This window comes from Pan troglodytes, chromosome 1, assembly GCF_028858775.2.
Source record: "Pan troglodytes isolate AG18354 chromosome 1, NHGRI_mPanTro3-v2.0_pri, whole genome shotgun sequence".
Classification (NCBI taxonomy): domain Eukaryota; kingdom Metazoa; phylum Chordata; class Mammalia; order Primates; family Hominidae; genus Pan; species Pan troglodytes.
In genome coordinates this window covers 106461579-106482142 of record NC_072398.2, presented here as the reverse complement: position 1 = coordinate 106482142, position 20564 = coordinate 106461579, and the positions used below count along the sequence as shown (strand labels likewise).

At 36.5% G+C, this 20564-nt stretch overlaps 1 pseudogene; it reads right to left on the bottom strand.

The window, feature by feature from the left end:
- Positions 1 to 7363: 7363 nt before the first annotated feature.
- The window catches only part of LOC134810532 (heterogeneous nuclear ribonucleoprotein A3-like), a 51666-nt pseudogene continuing 38465 nt past the window's right edge, over positions 7364 to 20564 (bottom strand).

The following is a 20564-nucleotide window of genomic DNA, read 5'->3' as shown; positions in this document are numbered from 1 at the left end:
TATTCTTTGCCATCTTTCATATCCTGGAGTTACATTCTAGGTTTGGAATTTGGATTTGTGGTTTAAGAAAACTACAAGGGTACAAATGTTGTTTTTCTTTTTTATTATTATACTTTAAGTTTTAGGGTACATGTGCACAATGTGCAGGTTAGTTACATATGTATACATGTGCCATGCTGGTGTGCTGCACCCATTAACTCATCATTTAGCATTAGGTGTATCTCCTAAAGCTATCCCTCCCCCTCCCCCCACCCCACAACAGTCCCCAGAGTGTGATGTTCCCCTTCCTGTGTCCATGTGTTCTCATTGTTCAATTCCCACCTATGAGTGAGAATATGTGGTGTTTGGTTTTTTGTTCTTGCGATAGTTTACTGAGAATGATGATTTCCAATTTCATCCATGTCCCTACAAAGGACATGAACTCATCATTTTTTATGGCTGCATAGTATTCCGTGGTGTATATGTGCCACATTTTCTTAATCCAGTCTATCATTGTTGGACATTTGGGTTGGTTCCAAGTCTTTGCTATTGTGAATAGTGCTGCAATAAATATACGTGTGCATGTGTCTTTATAGCAGCATGATTTATAGTCCTTTGGGTATATACCCAGTAATGGGATGGCTGGGTCAAATGGTATTTCTAGTTCTAGATCCCTGAGGAATCGCCACACTGACTTCCACAAGGGTTGAACTAGTTTACAGTCCCACCAACGGTGTAAAAGTGGTCCTATTTCTCCACATCCTCTCCAGCACCTGTTGTTTCCTGACTTTTTAATGATTGCCATTCTAACTGGTGTGAGATGGTATCTCATTGTGGTTTTGATTTGCATTTCTCTGATGGCCAGTGATGGTGAGCATTTTTTCATGTGTTTTTTGGCTGCATAAATGTCTTCTTTTGAGAAGTGTCTGTTCATGTCCTTCACCCACTTTTTGATGGGGTTGTTTTTTTCTTGTAAATTTGTTTGAGTTCATTGTAGATTCTGGATATTAGCCCTTTGTCAGATGAGTAGGTTGTGAAAATTTTCTCCCATTTTGTAGGTTGCCTGTTCACTCTGATGGTAGTTTCTTTTGCTGTGCAGAAGCTCTTTAATTAGATCCCATTTGTCAATTTTGGCTTTTGTTGCCATTGCTTTTGGTGTTTTAGACATGAAGTCCTTGCCCATGCCTATGTCCTGAATGGTAATGCCTAGGTTTTCTTCTAGGGTTTTTATGGTTTTAGGTCTAACATTTAAGTCTTTAATCCATCTTGAATTGATTTTTGTATAAGGTGTAAGGAAGGGATCCAGTTTCAGCTTTCTACATATGGCTAGCCAGTTTTCCCAGCACCATTTATTAAATAGAGAATCCTTTCCCCATTGCTTGTTTTTCTCAGGTTTGTCAAAGATCAGATAGTTGTAGATAGGTGGTGTTATTTCCGAGGGCTCTGTTCTGTTCCATTGATCTATATCTTTGTTTTGGTACCAGTACCATGCTGTTTTGGTTACTGTAGCCTTGTAGTATAGTTTGAAGTCAGGTAGCGTGATGCCTCCAGCTTTGTTCTTTTCGCTTAGGATTGACTTGGCGACGCGGTCTTTTTTTTGATTCCATATGAACTTTAAAGTAGTTTTTTCCAATTCTGTGAGGAAAGTCATTGGTAGCTTGATGGGGATGGCATTGAATCTATAAATTACCTTGGGCAGTATGGCCATTTTCATGATATTGATTCTTCCTACCCATGAGCATGGAATGTTCTTCCATTTCTTTGTATCCTCCTTTATTTCATTGAGCAGTGGTTTGTAGTTCTCCTTGAAGAGGTCCTTCACGTCCCTTGTAAGGTGGATTCCTAGGTATTTTATTCTCTTTGAAGTAATTGTGAATGGGAGTTCACTCATGATTTGGCTCTCTGTTTGTCTGTTATTGGTGTATAAGAATGCTTGTGATTTTTGTACATTCATTTTGTATCCTGAGACTTTGCTGAAGTTGCTTATCAGCTTAAGGAGATTTTGGGCTGAGACAATGGGGTTTTCTAGATATACTATCATGTCATCTGCAAACAGGGACAATTTGACTTCCTCTTTTCCTCATTGAATACCCTTTATTTCCTTCTCCTGCCTAATTGCCCTGGCCAGAACTTCCAACACTATGTTGAATAGGAGTGGTGAGAGAGGGCATCCCTGTCTTGTGCCAGTTTTCAAAGGGAATGCTTCCAGTTTTTGCCCATTCAGTATGATATTGGCTGTGGGTTTGTCATAGACAGCTCTTATTATTTTGAGATATGTCCAAGGGTACAAATGTTTTGCCTCATCAGTCAGCAGACCACTCTGAAGAAGACAGAATGAAAAGAACAGGCTTTAAAAATCTTAAAATTTATGCCCAAAAACATATTTTTATTTCTCTCCCTTACAAATGCAACAAACTACATGTTGAGGAGAAAGAATAAAAAGAACACAAAGATCTGCAGATGGTTTTGTAGTGACTAGTTCTCCCTCTAATTTTCAAATAGAACACTCCAAAATATTTAGATCTTTAAGTGGTTGCTGCAGTAATAGAGTTAATTATTCTCTCTTCAAGGCCTGCGATTTTACAATTAAAGCCAAGCTAAGAGAGGTCTAAACATTATAATAGAAGATTAATGTGCTTAAACATCTGTCTTTGTATGACTTTGATTTTATAAATCTAACACTGGACATACAGAAAAAAATGTTTTGCTTTATTATGACTCCCGCAGTCCTGCAAATATATATGAGTCATTTTTACCCATTTTGTCTTGCCCTAAGAATAATTATTTTACTGATTTTAAATGTGAAAAAAATGTTGGCATTTGAACGTTTTCAAATTACTGTCTTTTCCTCCTTAAAGAACTAAATGACCTCTACATTTAAAGAGAAATAAAGAAGACTTAAGAGGAAGTCTTCTTTATGTAAGGGAGTTTGGGGGAAGAGGTAAAGATCATAATCACAATAATGCTGTTTAATTTGCCACCCCTGGGAGCAAATGCTCCTGAAAGGTGACTTTTTCCTTCATTAACTCAACTTTCACTGAGTCAAAACCATTTAAGTTATAGCCCAATATCAGCTTCAGTAAATTCATTAAATGTCCTATCTTAGAAATTAAATTTTATGGAACTACTATTTATCTAGTCATTTGTAACTACCCAATAAGAAATCTGCCAGATGATCTGACCCAATCTTTTAATTGTACAAGGACCTGTTCAAGGTTGTCTAGAAAGTTAATACATGGAAATTAACTGTATTCAATTTTAAACCTTAGCCAATCAAGTTAGCTTAGATTGTGAGGTCCAAACCCAGCCAATGGGGAAAGGACACAGAAGTGCTAGGAACTTTGTTAGGGTTAAAAACCCCTGCCATACCCTGCTCGGTGTGCTCTTGTGACCACACCAGGTATGAGTGGCACCCTTCTGCAGAAGTGAATGGCCTTGCTGCGAAAGCTTTTTGCCAGAGTGCTGATTCTTCTTTGCAGCATGAAGCATTTGTTTCTAACAACCATCTTTTCATTCTTTCCTAACTTGTGTTAGTATAGATAACTCTCTTGGGCTATTTAACTTAGTTTTAAATATTTACTGTCAAGTGAATTATAACAAGATTTTATATTTCATACTTTAAGGTTACCTCCCCCTACCCACAACTAAATTACCAGAATATCCTTAACAGGTCCTACTTTGGAAGAATGTGATAGGGGAAAAAGGTACTATATTCCTTAGACACTTTTACAGTTCAAACAAGTTCTTTCAGAGGGAAAAAACGTTTAAACCCTGCAACTGCACCCAATACAATATATAAAGGCATGTCACCTACCACATGTCAAGTCCCCACAATGGGCACAGGATAAGGGATTTACAAAAATATTGGCTAGTTCATGCTTTTAAAGGGTCCCTAGTCTAGTGAGAAAGACTTCAACAATTAACTATAATGTAATGTATTAATGTTATAGTGATCTAGGCACAGTGTTATAAGGATGCAGAATCCTAGAGAAATCAAGGGACATTTGAGCAGCAAAATAAGGATACTCAGGGCAAACAGTGCGTGTGAAGATGGATTCATAAAGGCAGGTGTGGAAACAGCATGCAGTTAAATGTGGCTTAATAATATGGTGGTTAGAGGAGGATCACTGGGCAAACTACGAAACTAGTAAAATTAGGCTAAGGACAGATTGCTGATGGCCTCTAAGTTCATGCTAGAGTTTAGAATTTCTCCTCCATACAACATAAGATGTTGGAGATATTTCAGCAGGAATGTCATATGACCGAGAGTTTGCCTTTAGAAAGATAATCTGGCAACAGCGTGAAAGAGAAACAGCCTAAGTAGAGAAAAACTTAAGGGCGATATCTCAAAAGTTTATTTTTAGTCTTGATGAAAGATGAAGTTATTAGCAGAAGGGATAGCTACCCAAGAAGAATTATTGAAAAGACCAAACAGATATTTGGTGCTTTGAATCATGTGCACATTTACACAAGTAAATCCACTTGAAATGTCATGGGAGTAGATAATATTATCCAGAATGTAAAAAAAAAAAAAAGTCAAGGCCTAGGATTACATGTATTTTACACTTCTGTTTATCTTAAATGCCTACTGTTCTTATGTATAATGTTTAGAAGCATCTTATCAAATACTTATTACATTTCTGTTACCTAAGTAGCACTTACAGTACCAACAATATGCAGGAGATTATGGTTTACAAATGTTTGATTTTTAAAAATACTTTAAAATTGCATTTTTTATGCACTAAAAACAACAGAAACCATAACTCTCGTAAACAATGATATAGAAAACACTACATTGACAATCTTTAAGAATTATTTTTATGGTGTCACGCTCATTCCAATGCCACAGAAACTGCATGTGTATAACAATGACATCATTTCTATGAAAAGATAATTGAATAGTATTCAATAGTGATGAAAAAAACAAAACATTATCCTAATTTCAGCTGAGGGAATTCATAAAAAGAAGGTAAAATAACTACGGAGTCATTCATTTTAGGGTTGTTAGTGAAGTTTTTTTAAATAATAAAGTTTTAAAATGAGTAAACGATTTTGTTGTTATTTGGGCTGGGAAAAATTTCTAGATCTCAAAATGGTAATTTAAGAACAACAACAAAAAAAACCCCTTGTATCAAGCTGTTTGGGTAAATATGCAAACAATATTAACAGTAAATTCCCCACAAAGATCCTCTTGCTTAATGTTAGGGTTGCCTAAGTGAAAATAGAATGGTTTCTAAATAATATCACCATTTATTCACTTTGTATAATTTCTTCCCACACATTTTTAGAAAGAAAAAAAAATCAAGGAAAATATTTTCTCCAGATAATTTATGCATAACTGTTTTCCTATTTTGCAACAGCAATGGCAACATCCAACAAAGGCTCCTGAAGTTTTTTTTTTTAAAAAAATCAATCAATTTCTCAGCAGAGAGCAGCAATGTAAGATAAGCACAGATCAATAAAGCTTAGATGTTTCCTTTTGCTCTGACCCCATTCTTTCATTAGGGAATACTTCCTGCATAGAGCAAAATGTGCTATAGGTACATGTAAAAGAACAAGGAATAGCACTAGAAGTTTATTATTAGTGATGGAGGGGAAAGCATATCAGCACTCACATCTCTCCCATTTCCCAAATGGTTCTCTATCCAATTCTGTTCTTTCTCACATCCTCCATAGCTGTCAGAAACAAGCTTGGCTTACTAGGAACTGTGATAACGGCCCCTAAGCAAGTTCAACTACACAAGGTGAGTTGTGATAGCTTCAAAGCACGTTTATTTACCACTTCAACGGACCTTTGAGCCCATGAGGAAAACAGTGGAAAAATGAGCCAGGCCTGCAAAAACAACTTGAATTGCAGCCTTTTGACCAAAGGAATTAAAATCTCTGTATGGAAACTTGAAAAGAGAGGTGTCTACCCTTAAGATTTCTATTTTCAATCACTTCACAGAGTTCACCTCTGCTTCTCTTCCCCCTTAACAAAAATACTAAAATGTACATTTCCCATGTTTACATGCCATGTTTCTTTTCTTTTTAACTTGCGCTTTTTCATAAATTTATAATTTTCATAAAATTGCAAACAACAGTTGAGACTTGTTTGGAAATTTTAATTCTATATAATTTTTGTTGTGGATAATTACAGCTGCCATTCTTTGTTTGCTCAAGCTCCACATAGCTTTCCTTTCAGTAATGCAATATAACTCCATGGCCATTAAAAGGAAAACTTGACCTAGGCTTAGCCAGTTGTAATAGCTCATTTTTTTTGGCAGTAATGATTGGTCCAAAGAGCAGGCACAGGACCCCCAAAAGGGCCAGAGTTCTTCAATAAGGTTGACATGAATACTGGAAGATAGAACCTCTCTCTTTCCACTGGAGTGTCTAATCTGGGGCAGTCAGTGATCATATTTCCCCATCTTAGAAAGCAAACCTGTCTTTCTTTAGTAGGTAAAAATGAGATCACATTATACAGAGAAACTGTTCTCTTCCGTCAGTCATTCAGTAAACATTCACTAAGCATTTTCTGTGTGCCAAGTGCTATGTGGGCACTGAGGATACAAAGATAAGGTAATACAATGACCATATTCTGTCAATCAAAAATCAAGACATTATCTATTGAAAGATTTTTGTGTAACTTCTAGAGGTGAAATGTTATCTGAGAGACACTGTTTAGGTTCAAAAGCAAGGTAATTTTCAAGATATTTGGGTGGTCTAAGAAAAAAATCAACAGGATATTCAAACTTGGAAGTATAAGAGAAAAGGTTAGATTTACAGATGCCAAAATTTTAAAGCATTATCTATTCCCTCAAACCTTCTGCTTACAGTTTTTCAATACCATGTAAAACAGAAAAATATAAAAGATTAGTGAAATAACATAAACGCTATCCCCTTACAAGTAGTGGAGAGGATACTATAAAATATAATATGCCATGCTGAGTAGGCTTAGGTGCTGAGTTTATCTAATGCCACTTACAGTACATATATACTAGTAGTTTCCTCACATGTAAAACAGCTACAGCAGCTACCTCATAGTGTATCCCAATTTTCCAAGAGACAGTTTAATTATTTTTTCTCTCTCTCTCTTCTTTTCTCTTTCCTCCTTTCCCCAACTTTTTACTTAGCTCTATTTTACTTCCTCTTTACCAGACATTTCCTACAGGGCAAGTTCATCTAACTATGTACTTAGAAGCTCCAGAGCAGAACTCTCACCCATCAGGAGGTTGCCTCAAGAGACAACAGTCCATCTACAACCCAAAGCATGCCTACTATGAATCTCTCTCCCATCTGGAGAGTTTTGGGATGCTTTTTACAACCTAGGCCTGCCCAAGAAGGCGCCAGCAGTCACCAGCTCGACTACCCAGTAGATAAAGCACCAAAGCTAGTACATTGACTCCCCACCTGCTTGCTTTCTCCCCTGCATGCCATTCATGCTGGTGTGCCAGGCAACCCCTTTAAAAGCACCCTCTTTCTGCTCCAAAAGGGAAGTGGTACCCTTAAGGCAGGAAGCCTATACTTCTTCCTATAAGCTACCTTTGGAATAAAAAGTAGCTGTCTTTATACCAGACCTTGCTCTTGTTAATTGGACTCTGTGAGTGGCAAGCTACTGAACTTGGTTTTTGTTACAACAGGGTTGTTTGAGGATAAAAGGATTTAATATAGCAAAAGCACTTAAACCAATACTTTGCACATGATAAACAATAAGTGGTTTTTGTTACCTTAACTTTCATTATCGTTACAACAGAATGACATTGAGGGTCAAAGCAAGTTCTGAGAGAATATGAAATGTAGAACACTGGTGTGATCTACAACCATTAGCAAAAAAAAAAGGGATATGAGGTTTGGAGGGGGTCTTGTGATTGCTTTGAGATTTATAGGAAAGAGAAGTTTTAACCACTAACCTCCTTTTAATTTATCTGCTTTGCTTTTAAACAGCCTAAAACGTTCTGCATAATTAATGCTGGGGGCACTAAAGTATATTCGAAATTAAAAATAGTTTTGTGTGATTCCAAAGTGGACTCGACTAAAATATATCAGTCCTTTCTCTCATGATCTTCAAGCACCCCTCCCTTAACCTTCAAAATGTGTCTGAAATCTGACACCTTTCTCACTACTTCTACTAATTAATAGGGTCACCATCATCTCTTGCCTACTCTAGAGCAATAATCTTTCTTGCTTCTCCTCTTATACCCTATAATCAATTTCCTACAGAGTAATCAGAGTGAGCTTTCTTAAATCCAAATTAGCACAGCCTCCAATGTCATAATCTTCCAGTGCTTGTAATCCTCCACAGCTTCCCATCACAACCAGAATAAAATCCTATCTCCTTACAAGGGTGACGACGCCCTACAAGATCAGGCCCTACCTAGCTTTTGGAACTCATCTTTTCACACTCTATGTCCCTATGCTTTAGTCACTCTGGTCTTCAAGTTTCTAGAATAAGTCAAGGCCTCAAGGTCTTCTTACTTGTTCTATCTGACTGAAAGGTTCTTCTCCCAGATATACAGTTGGCCTGGTTCTTCATTTCATTCGGATCTTTTGTCAAATTCACCTTCTGAAAGAAAAACTTTTCCTCACTACCTTATCCAAAATAGTTAAACCTCCTCTCCTTTTCCCTTCCCTGCTCTGTCCCTTTTTATCCATTGAAAAAATGCTTTTTCTTCATAGCTTTTATGTGATCTGACATTATATATTTATTTATTTATTTATTATGTAGGGACCCTGTATGTCTTATTTGTCATTGTAGGGGCCATAACAATGCCTGCCAGAAAGCAGGTGATCAAGAAATATTTGTTGAATAAATAAAAGCTGTTAGAAGTTTTCAATTAATATGTGTTTATTTAAGCTAGTTAAAACAGAAAATATTACAAAACCTATTGCTGAGCTTTTGCTGACCAAGGTGAAGCAGAAACTGATTAAAATATAGGACAAAAAATACAGATAGATGTTAAAGGGTTAGCCATTACATTTGGTTTTGTTAGCATCTAATATTGCCTCTATTGTTCACTCCCAAATTTAAATCTTGAGTCTTGACTTGCTCTTTGAGTTCCATTCTCACATCTAATTACCTGGTATGGGCCTACCTCCCTTTTCCTTCCTACTCCTGTTGTATTATTATAACTCTCTAAAAACATGTTAACCACTGAGTATGAATTCTTCTCTTTTGCTACATACTGCCCTGCCATATGAACATATAAATGTGTAGGTTCACACACTCATACATAAACTCACACATAGGATTTTGGTCACTGTTCTACAAAAGAATTGGATATATTAATACATACTTCTGTATATCTTTCTTTCCTCATTCAATAGTACCTCACAGAAAGTCCCTCTAATTCATATAGTGCTTTTTGTGATAGTAATATAATGATCTGTGCTGCAATATACTATAATTTATTTACCCATCCCATTAATAAGCATTATTTTATTTGTAATTTTTGATATTATAAACAGTGCTGAAATAAACATCCTTGTACATACCAGTACTTTTATTTCTTAGGGATATATTTCCTGAAGTGGAATTACTGGAGCATAGAGTATGTGTATTTTCCATTTTAATAAATATTGGCAGATTGCCTTCCAAAAAAGAGATAAAATAACTCTTACATTTCCAACAGCAATGTATTCAAATCACTTCCCACATCCCCATGCCAAAGTAGTAAGTGTTTTGACTATTTTAATCTTTGACAACCTTATGCATGTAAAATGATAGTTTGGTGTTATTTTAATTTGCATATCACTAACAGTTCATAAGTCTGAGCATCTTTTGAAACATTACTGACCATCTAAATTTGATCTTCCAAAATTGCCTATTCATATCCTTTGCCCATTATCCATTGGGTTATCTTCTAAACAAATTATAAGAGTTGTTTCATATTATAGATACAAATTTGTTATCTGGCATCTCTGTTACAAATATTTTATTTTCTGAATTTTATTTGGACTATTAATTTTATGTTCTCTTTTGCAATATAAGTTTTAACTTTCATATAGCCAAATTCTTTTTTTCTTTGTCTAGTTTCTAGATTTCCTGTTTAATCAACAGGGTCCCCTAGAAGATGGTTCCTACTTAAATATCAAAGTTCCTTCTTTCCATATAAAATATGAGAAATCCTCTTTAACCGTATTTTGTTAAGAAATCTCCTTTCTAACATCTGGTTCTTTTCTAGTTTTTTACTGTATGCACTCCAACATCTTAACCTTATTATTAAAGTAAATATACTTTTCATAGAAATTTGAAGATAAAAGATCCTAAAGGTCACTTTGAACTTTCTATCCATTATAGAGACTCTCTGCTTCAATATCAATGTCAAAGAATAACCTAACCTCTGCTTGCTCATTTCCAGTGATGAAATATTTACCACTTCTCTAGACCTTACCATTCCATTTTCCAGAAGTTTCTATTCATGTCATTCCCAGTCACATATATTTTTATATTCTTGTTACAAATAACCAAGCTAAGCCAATATATGAGAATGCAAATTAGATTTAATAATAATTTAAGTGTAATGTTCTTAGTATCTGAAGATTATTCATTTCCTTCCTCCTTTACTTCCAATGAATATCAACTTGATGCCAAGTATTGGAAATAAAAAGATAAAGAAAACACAACTTCAAATTCTGACCTTACAGTTATAGACAAGCAATGCTTGCATAATGTATGTGCATATATGTGACTATATAAATATATACAGAGAGAAAAATTATCGTACTGTGAAAATGTTACTCAAGATCCATTTTAGGGAATTTTAGTACATGTCAGGTAATAATTGGGATAATTTCAAATTATAGAAGTTAATGAAGCTGAAGATTGAAAAAGATATTTACAGTATTGAGAAAATTATAATTTAGCACTGTTTTCTCGAATCTGGTTCAATCAATTAAGCTTTTTTTTTTTTTTTTTTTTTTTTCCCCTGAGACAGGGTCTCGCTTTGACACCCAGGCTGGAGTGCAGTGGTGTGATCTTAGCTCACTGCAACCTCCACCTCCTGGGCTCAAGTGATCCACGCACCTCAGCCTCCAAGTAGCTGGGACTTACAGGCATGCGCCATCACGCCCAGCTAATTTTTGTATTTTTGTAGAAACGGGCTCTCCCCACGTTGCCCAGGTTGGTCTTGAACACCTGACCTCAAGTGATCTGCCTGCCTTCGCCTCCCAAAGTGCTGGGACTACAGGTGTGAGCCACCACCCATGACCTCAGTTAAGCTTTAATTACATTGCTTTACCTAGATAATATAATATGCAAGTCAGGCAATATAATGCATTTTATAAGAGATCTAAGGAGCCTCAGTCAATAGACAATGTATCTTGAAGGCTAATTTGGCCTAGATAACAATTACTTTAAAAAAATGTATGCAGCCTACAAATTTACTTGCTCATTAAGGGTCAGGTTTACCTTTGGTAATCGGTACTATTCCAAAACTGAGCAAAAATTCTGAAAACTATAAACACAAATATTTAAACATGCTGAAAGTTTAAACAATTGAAAATTGGCTGAATGTGGTTTTTTTAAAAAGGTAAAAAAAGAGTCCAATATAAAATGCAATCATAATTATACTAAGAAACAGATCAATAAACAGATAAACAAAATGCTAGAAACAAACAAGAAACTGATTATCAAAATTTATTTCATCAAGTCAGAGGTTTGCTCCTTTTGCGAAATTCTAAGACACTCTGTAGATCCTTAGGGTGGGACAGTAATCTATTTACTGATTTACTTAGTGCTGACAGTCACATTTAACAAACACATATAGGATTTCATAGACAGTGAGCTATCATAAGCATTTATCCATCCATCTATCAATTGGCATTCCCAATTCTTAATTCAAACCTCAAATTCAGAAAATATGCAGCTAAATTTTGGAGACAAAAACACATGATGATTCTATTTATATTGACCAGAAACCTTACCCCTGGCAAAGAAAAATTTCAGCAAATTTAAAATCTAAGTTGTAATCCATTAAAATATAATATCTACCTGAAAATATGTTCATTTTTCAACAATGAAGTTGAAATATTTGGAAATCATAAAAAGCATTAGCAACAAGCAAAAAAGAAGCAAATTACAGCACAGTTCCTTTACCAGACTATCGGGCTAAAAATAAAAGATAAATAAAAAGCTCACAAAAAGATTTCAACCACTAAATGCTTCAAAATCATTAGTCAGGTTTATCTATCATATTAAAGAAAAACTAGGAATTCTTACATATATCACAACCACTTGTCAAAGAGAAAAACCTCTTATCAATCATAGCAGGTATAATGATGTCAGCTGTTTTGATTTATTCAGTCATAATACTGCTCTACTTTAATATGGCAGAGTTAGCTGAGCTGTTGTGCTTCTGTGATATTTTCTATAGTAATTACAGAGTTTACTATAAATATTTGTTTATACTACTCTCTTAGTCTCTAAGATCCTGGGGATAACAGACTTATATCCCTAATAACGAACATAAACTTTTGTCCTAAATGCATTACTCTGCTTATTTGTTAAATTAATGATGTTGCATAAACAGGATGATCTTTAGCCGGTTTAGTTCTTACTATGTATATCTTACCTTCATAGACTTAGTGAAGTTAAAAGTTCGAACATGCATTATAAACTGGCATTAAAAGAAAGGTACAGTATCTTCGTACAATGGACTTTGGGGACTTGGGGGAAAGGGTGGAAGAGGAGTTAGGGATAAAAGACTACACACTGAGTACAGTGTACACTGCTCAGGTGATGGGTGCACCAAATTCTCAGAAATCACCACTAAAGTTATTCACGTAACCAAACAACACCCATTCCCCGAAAACCTACTGAAATTAAAAAAAAAAAAAGAGAAAGGTACTTCAAAAACTAAAACAAAATGCCACATTCTTTGGAAGTCTACAAGCTAAAAATCTTGAATTATATAACAGTATATGTGCTTATTGTTTTAAGTGTTATATTTATATGAGAGCCTAACAAATGGGTTTTTTAAAAAAATTAGATCCTCTATGATTTAGCAGTCCATGTACTTTGCATTACTTCGAATCACTTAGCAGTTAAACTGGTTTCAATTTTGTTGCATTTCTTGAAGTAAATGGAGCATCTAGCTGCCGACAACATAGTCTAAAAGGTGCTCTGAAAGAATTAATTCCTATGAAAACCTACAAAAATTAGGGTACTAACAATGAACTAAGAAGATTTTTCCAACATAAATGTATGTTTTGGTTTGTTTTTTTAAATATGTGCCCCCTTTTTGAGGACATATTTAAATTAGCATAGATCTGGAATTGGTCGTTCTTAAAAATAACAAAAACAAGTAAACAAATAAAATCTAGCTAGTTCAAATCAGTATTAACAAAGCTCATTAGTCTGAATTAAGTATAGTATATAAAAGTACTCAAACCAGCTATCAACAAAGAACCCTTGGCTGAGCAATCAAAATTCAAAAGGGAAAAGGGCCCTAACTACAACAGAGTTGTTTACAGACACATTGATTGTCAGTGACCCATGCATAATATGTAAACAACACTTATGAATCCTACCTTTTAAAAGACTCTCCTACTAGAAAATAATTTCAGTTTCTGCCTAGTTTTATATTTTAAATAAAGAGATATTGTGATACATCATTTAGCATGTGGGAACTGTTACTAATTCAGATTAAGATTTTTCAATAACCATTTTCACCTTAATAAACTTTTAAAAAATTTAAGTTCAAGGGTACACATGCAGGTTTGTTATATAGTACACTTGTAGCATAGGGGTTTGTTGTACAGATTATTTAGTAACCCAAGTATTAAGCCTAGTACACATAGTTATTTCTCCTGATTCTCTCCCTCTTCCCACCCTTCATCCTCCGATAGTCCCCAGCGTGTGTTGTTCCCCTGTGTCCACGTGTTCTCATCATTTAGCTCCCACTTGTACGTGAGAACATGTGGTATTTGGTTTTCTGTTCCTGTGTTTGTTTGCTAAGGATAATGGCCTCCAGCTCCATCCATGTTCCTGCAAAGGACATGATCATTCTTCTTGATGGCCGCTTAGAATGCCATGGTGTATATTTCCTTTATCCATTCTATCATTGGGAATCTGGGTTGATTACATGTCTTTGCGAACTATTGTGAATAGTGCTGCAATGAACATATAAGTGCTAGAATGATTTATAAATCTTTGGATATATACCCAGTCATGAAATTGATGAGTCAAATGGCATTTCTGTTTTTAGGTCTCTGAGGAATTGCCACATCGTCTCCCACAATGGTTGAACTAATTTACACTCATTCCCATCAACAGCGTATAAGTGTTCCTTTTTCTCTCCAACCTCACCAGCATCTGTTGTTTTTTGACTTTTTAATAATAGCATTCTGACTGGTGTGGGACAGTATCTCACTGTGGTTTTGATTTGCACTTCTCTAATAATTAGTGATGTTGAGTCTTTTTTCATGATTGTTGATTGCATGTATGTCTGCTTTTGAAAACTGTCTGTTCATGCTCTTTGCCCACTTTTTAATGGGGTTGCTTTTTCTTGTAAATCGAAGTTCGTTACAGATGCTAGATATTTGACCTTTGACAGATGTATCATTTGCAAATATTTTCTACCACTCTATAGGCTGTCTGTTCACTCTGTTGATAGTTTCCTCCACTATGCAGAAGCTCTTTCATTTAATTAGATCCCATTTGTCAATTTTTACCTTTATTGCAGCTGCTTTTGGCATCTTTGTCATGAAAATTTGCCCACTCCTATGCCCAGAATGGTATTGCCTACGTTGTCTTCCAAGGTTTTTATAGTTTGGGATTTTACATTAAAGTCTTTAATCCAGCTTAATTTTTTACATGGTGTAAGGAAGGCGTCCAGTTTCAATTTTCCACATATCTCTAGTCAGTTATCTAGCACCATTTATTAACTAGGGAATCTTTTCCCCATTGCTTGTTTGTGTCAGGTTTGTTGAAGATCAGATAGTTGTAGGTGTATGGCCTTATTTCTGGGTTCTCTAATCCATTCCATTGGTCTATCTGTCTGCTTTTGTAGCAGTATCATGCTGTTTTGGTTACTGTAGTCCTGTAGTACGGTTTTAAGTCAGGTAGCATAATGCCTCCAGCTTTGTTCTTTTTGATTAGGATCACCTTGGCTATTTGGGCTCTTTTTTGGTTCCATATGAATTTTAAAATAGTTTTTTCTAGTTCTGTGAAAAATGTAAATGGTAGTATAACAGGAATAGCATTGAATCTATACAATGCTTTGGGCAGTATGGCCATTTTAGCAATATTCTTCCTATCCATGAGCATAAAATGTTTTTCCATTTGTTTGTGTCATCTCTGATTTCTTTAACCAATATTTTGTAGTTCTCCTTATAGAGATCTTTCATCTCCCTGGTTAGCTGTATTTCTAGGTATTTATTCTTTTTGTGGCAATTGTGAATGGGATTACATTCCTGATCTGGTTCTCAGCTGGACTGTTGTTGGTATATAAGAAAGTTTGATATTTACACATTGATTTTGTATCCTGAGACCTTGCTGAATTTGTGTATCAGCTGGAGGAGCTTTTGGGCTGGGACTGGGGTGTTTTCTAGGTATATGATTATGTCATCTGCAAAAAGAGATAATTTAACTTCCTCTCCTCCTATATGGATGCTCTGTCTTTCTCTTGCCTCATTGCCCTGACCAGAACTTTCAAAACTATGTTGAAAACGAGTGGTATTCTTTTCCAAGAGAATGGAAAAAGGATGCCAAGAGAGGGCATCCTTTTCTTGTGCAAGTTTTCAAGGGGAATGCTTCCAGCTTTTGCCCATTCAGTATGATGTTCACTATGGGTTTGTCATAGATGGCTCTCACTATTTTGAGGTATGTTCCTTTGATACCTGGTTTATTGAGAGTTTTTAACATGAAGTAGTATTGAATTTTATTGAGAGCCTTTTGTGCATCTGTTCAGATAATCATGTGGATTTTGTCTTTAGTTGTGTTTATGTGATAAATCACATTTATTGATTTGCATATGTTACACCAACCTTGCATCTCAGGGATAAAACCTACTTGATCATGGTGGATAAGCTTTTTGATGTTATGCTGGATTTGATTTGCCAGTATTTCCTTGAGGATTTCTGCTTCAGTGTTCATCAAGGATATTGGTCTAAAGTTTTCTTTTTTTGTTGTGTCTCTGCTAGGTTTTGGTCAGGATGATGCTGGCCTCATAGAATGAGTTAGAGAGGAGTTCCTCCTCCTTAACTTCATTGGAATAGTTTCAGTAGGAATGGTATCAACTCTTCTTTGTACATCTGGTAGAATTCAGCTGTGAATCTGTCTAGTCCTGGGCTCTTTTTGGTTGGTAGGCTATTTATTACTGAATCAATTTCAGAGCTTGTTATTTGTCTGTTCAGGGATTCAATTTCTTGCTGGTTCAGTTTTGAGAGGGTATATGGGTCCAGGAAATTATCCATTTTCTTCCAGATTTTCTAGTTTATGTTCACAGAGGTGTTCATAATATTCTCTGATGGTTATTTATATTTCCATGGGGTCACTGGTAATATCACCCTTGTCATTTCTGATCATGTATTTCAATTTCCTCTTTCCTTCTTTATTAGCCTAGCTAATGGTCTATTTTATTAATTTCTTCAAAAAACCAGCTCCTGGATTCACTGATCTTTTGAATGGTTTTTCATGTCTCCATATCCTTCAGTTCGCTCTAATTTTGGTAATTTCTTGTTTCCTGCTAGCTTTGGGATTTCTTTGCTCTTATTTCACTAGTTCTCTTAGTTGTGATTTAGGTTGTCAAGCTGGGACCTTTCTAACTTTTTCATGTGGGCATTTAGTGCTATAAATCTCCCTCTTAACACTGCCTTGGCTGTATCCCACAGATTCTGGTATGTTGTCTCTTTGTTCTCATTAGTTTCAAAGAACTTCTTTTATTTCTGCCTTAATTTCATTATTTATCCAAGAGTTTATTCAGGAGCAGGTTATCCAATTGCCATGTAATTGTATGGTTCTGAGTGAATTTCTTAGTCTTGATTTCTAATTTGATTGTGCTGTGGTCCAAGATATTGTTCGTTATGATTTCAGTTCTTTTGCATTTACTGAGGAGGGTTTTACTTCCACTTATGTGATCAATTTTAGAGTATGTTCCATGTGACAATGATAAGAATGTATATTCTGTTTTTTGGGGGTGGAGAGTTCTGTGGATGTTGATCAGGTCCATTTGATCCTGTGCTGAGTTCAGGTCCTGAATATCTTTGTTAATTTTCTGGCTCAATTATCTAACATTGTCAGTGGGGTATTAAACTTTCCCACTATTATTGTGTGGGAATCTGTCTTTGAAGGTCTCTAAGAACTTGCTTTATGAATCTGAGTGCTCCTGTGTTGGGTGTATATACGTATATTTAGGATATAGCACTTCTTATTGAATTGAACCCTTTATCATTATGTAATGCCCTTCTTTGTCTTTTCTGATCTTTCTGATCTTTGTTGGTTTAAAGTCTGTTGTGTCTGAAACTAGGATTGCAACCCCTGCTTTTTTCTGTTTTCCATTTGCTTGATAGATTTTTCTTCATCCCTTTATTTTGAGCCTATGTATGTCACTCCGTGTGAGACTGGTCTCTTGAAGACAGCATACCAATGGGTCTGATTCTTTATCCAGCTTGCCACTCTCTGCCTTTTAATTGGGGCATTTAGCTCATTACATTCAAGGTTAGTATTAGTATGTTTGGACCTGACACTGTCACAGACCCTGGTTATTTTTCAGACTTCTTATGTAGTTGCCTTACAATGTCACTGGTCTGTGTACTTCAGTGTGTTTTGTAGTGGCTGGTAACAGTCTTTCCTTTCCATATTTAGTGATTCTTTCAGGGGCTCTTGTAAGGCAGGTCTGGTAGTAATGAATTCTCTCAGCATTTGCTTGTCTGAAAAGGATCTTATTTCTCTTTCACTTATGAAGCTTAGTTTGGCTGTATATGAAATTCTGGGTTGGGATTTCTTTTAAGAATGTTGAACATTGGCATCCAATCTCTTCTGGCTTATAAGGTTTCTGCTGAGGGGTCTGTTAGTCTGGTGGGCTTCCCTTTGTAGGTGACCTGACCTTTCTCTCTAGCTTCTTTTAACATTTTTTTCATTCATTTTGACCTTGGAGAATCTGATGAGTATGTATCTTGGGGATGATCTTCTTTGTGAAGTATTTTACTTGGGTTCTCTGCAATCCTTGAATTTGAATGTTGTCCTCTCTAGGTAGGTTGGGGAAGTTCTCATGGATGATACCCTGAAATATGTTTTCCAAGGTGGTTCCATTCTCCCCATCTCTTTCAGGAACACCAATGAGTCATAAATTTGGTCTCTTTACATAATTCCATATTTCTTGGAGGTTTTGTTCCTTCCTTTTCATTCTTTTGCCTCTATTCTTATCTGTCTTATTTCAGAAAGCCAGTCTTCTAGCTCTGAGATTCCTTACTCTGCTTGGTCTATTCTGCTACTAATGGCTGCAATTGCATTATGAAATTCTTGTAGTGTGTTTTTCAGCTCTGTTGGGTTGTAACCTTCTTTTCTATACTAGCTATTTTGTCTATCAGCTCTGCATTGTTTTATCCTGATTTTTAGCTTCCTTGGATTGGGTTTCAACATACTCATGTATCTCAATGAGCTTTGTTCCTATCCACATTCTGAATCTTATTTCTGTGATTTCAACCATCTTAGCCTGGTTCAGAATCCTTGCTGGAACGGAGATGTGACCATTTGGAGGAAAGAAGGTACTCTGGCTTTTTGAGTTGTCAGGGTTCTTGTGCTGATTCTTTCTCATCTTTGTGGGCTTATCCTCCTTCAATCTTTGAGGTTGCTGACCTTTGGGTGTTTGTTTTTTCCTTTTATCCTATTTGATGACCATAAGAGTTTGACTGTGGTATAGGTGAATTCAGCAGACTGGCTTCATTTCTGGAAGGTGTTAGAGGGCCACTGCTCAGCTCTCAACTCCAGGACTGTGTGCTCTAACTCTGGCGGACTTGCATTGGCTCTTTGTTCTCTGGCTCCTTGAGGTTAGAAATCCACTGTGCTGGGGTCGGGGTCGGGGCCTAAGGTGTTCCCAGACTGCTGGTCACTACACTCTGATAGGTGGTGTGAATGAAAGCATTTCATAGTGCAATGACAGCAGGATCCATCCTCATTTGCACGTGCCAGCAGCAGTGGTAGCAGCAGCTGTGGCAGAGTGCTAGTAGGTGCCAGGGTGCCTGTCTCCGTGTGGGTGTTCACCAGAGTAGTGAAGGGAATGCAGCTGGAGCAGGGCGCAGGGGGCCCCTGCTGGTGACTGTGTGCACAGTCATGCTAGAAATGGTGTTGGCTCAGGGGCGGGGTACTGGCAGGTGTAGGTCTGGGTGCCTTCTCTGTGCCCTGCAAGCAGGAGTTGTCACTCAGGGCTGGGGAGGATCTGCTGTTCTCTGTGCCTAGTTTGACTCCCACAGCAGTGTTAGTGCAAGGGCAGGCTGCTGGTTGGAGAAGGCTGGCTGTGTCTGCCAAGGCTCTGCCTGCAATGGCAGTTGGTGGGTGGAGGGGGTCGGACTGTACTCCCTCACACTGGTGTGGCAAAGGAAAGCAAAACTCGCCCACACAGATACACGCCAGCTGAGTGAGTTGCCATGGGTTAGGGGAAACTGCAACATAGGGAGGGAGTATGCAGGCTGGTTCATGCCCATAGAAACCACCCTGCTGAAACTCTCCGCTGATCACCCATGGTCTACCAGTACAGAAGCTATAATGCAGGCCCCCCAGGGCACCTGAGGCTGCCCTGCAAGCAGGAATGGGGCCTGGGAGGGGTCAGCAGACTAAGGGGTGCTCAGGTTGGACCTGCCTCATCTGATGGGCAAGACCATCCTGCAGAATTGAGGACTGACAGTTCCCCTAGCACTAAAGACTCCTATAGGAGCAAGTTGAGCCTATGGGGATGGCTGTCCCTGGCCATGCACCACTACAGATGTTCCTGCACCAAACCCTTTGGGCTCCACATCAGCTGGCTTGATGCTTCTACCACTTCTCTGAGCATATACAGAATAATCTTTCCAAATAGTCAATGAAACACTAAATTTTCTAAACTAGATGTAATGAAAAGCATAAATAATTTAATAACGGTAAGTTAAAATAGTAGTAAAAAAATAAGCAAGAAAAAAATCATGTAAAATATTTGGTGTATTAAATTGTCAGGATAAAAAATTAAGGAAGATCCTTCCAAGAGATCTTGGAACAAGTTTGTTCTCTATCATAACTTTACCATTTCTACAGTTGCTTGTTCCTACAAAGAATTATTTTGTTAAACAATAGAAAAATGTTTTAGTAAATCATGCCACAACTACTCAATATAATATTATGCTGCCAATAAAAATGCTTGCAAAAGTGTGGTACTAAAGTGAAAAAAAATTATTTTATCAACTAATTTGAAGCAGAATGCAACATCAAATATAAACATGCACACAATATAGAAAAAATGAAAAAAAAACAGAGATGTCAATAGGTATTATCTATGAATGAGGTGGCTATAGATGACATTTTTCTTTTTAATTTCTACTTTACTACACTTAAATTTGTTATAATGTATTATTTTCAATAAAAATTTCAATAATTTTTACTTGCAATATATCACAAACACAAGTATTCCCCTATT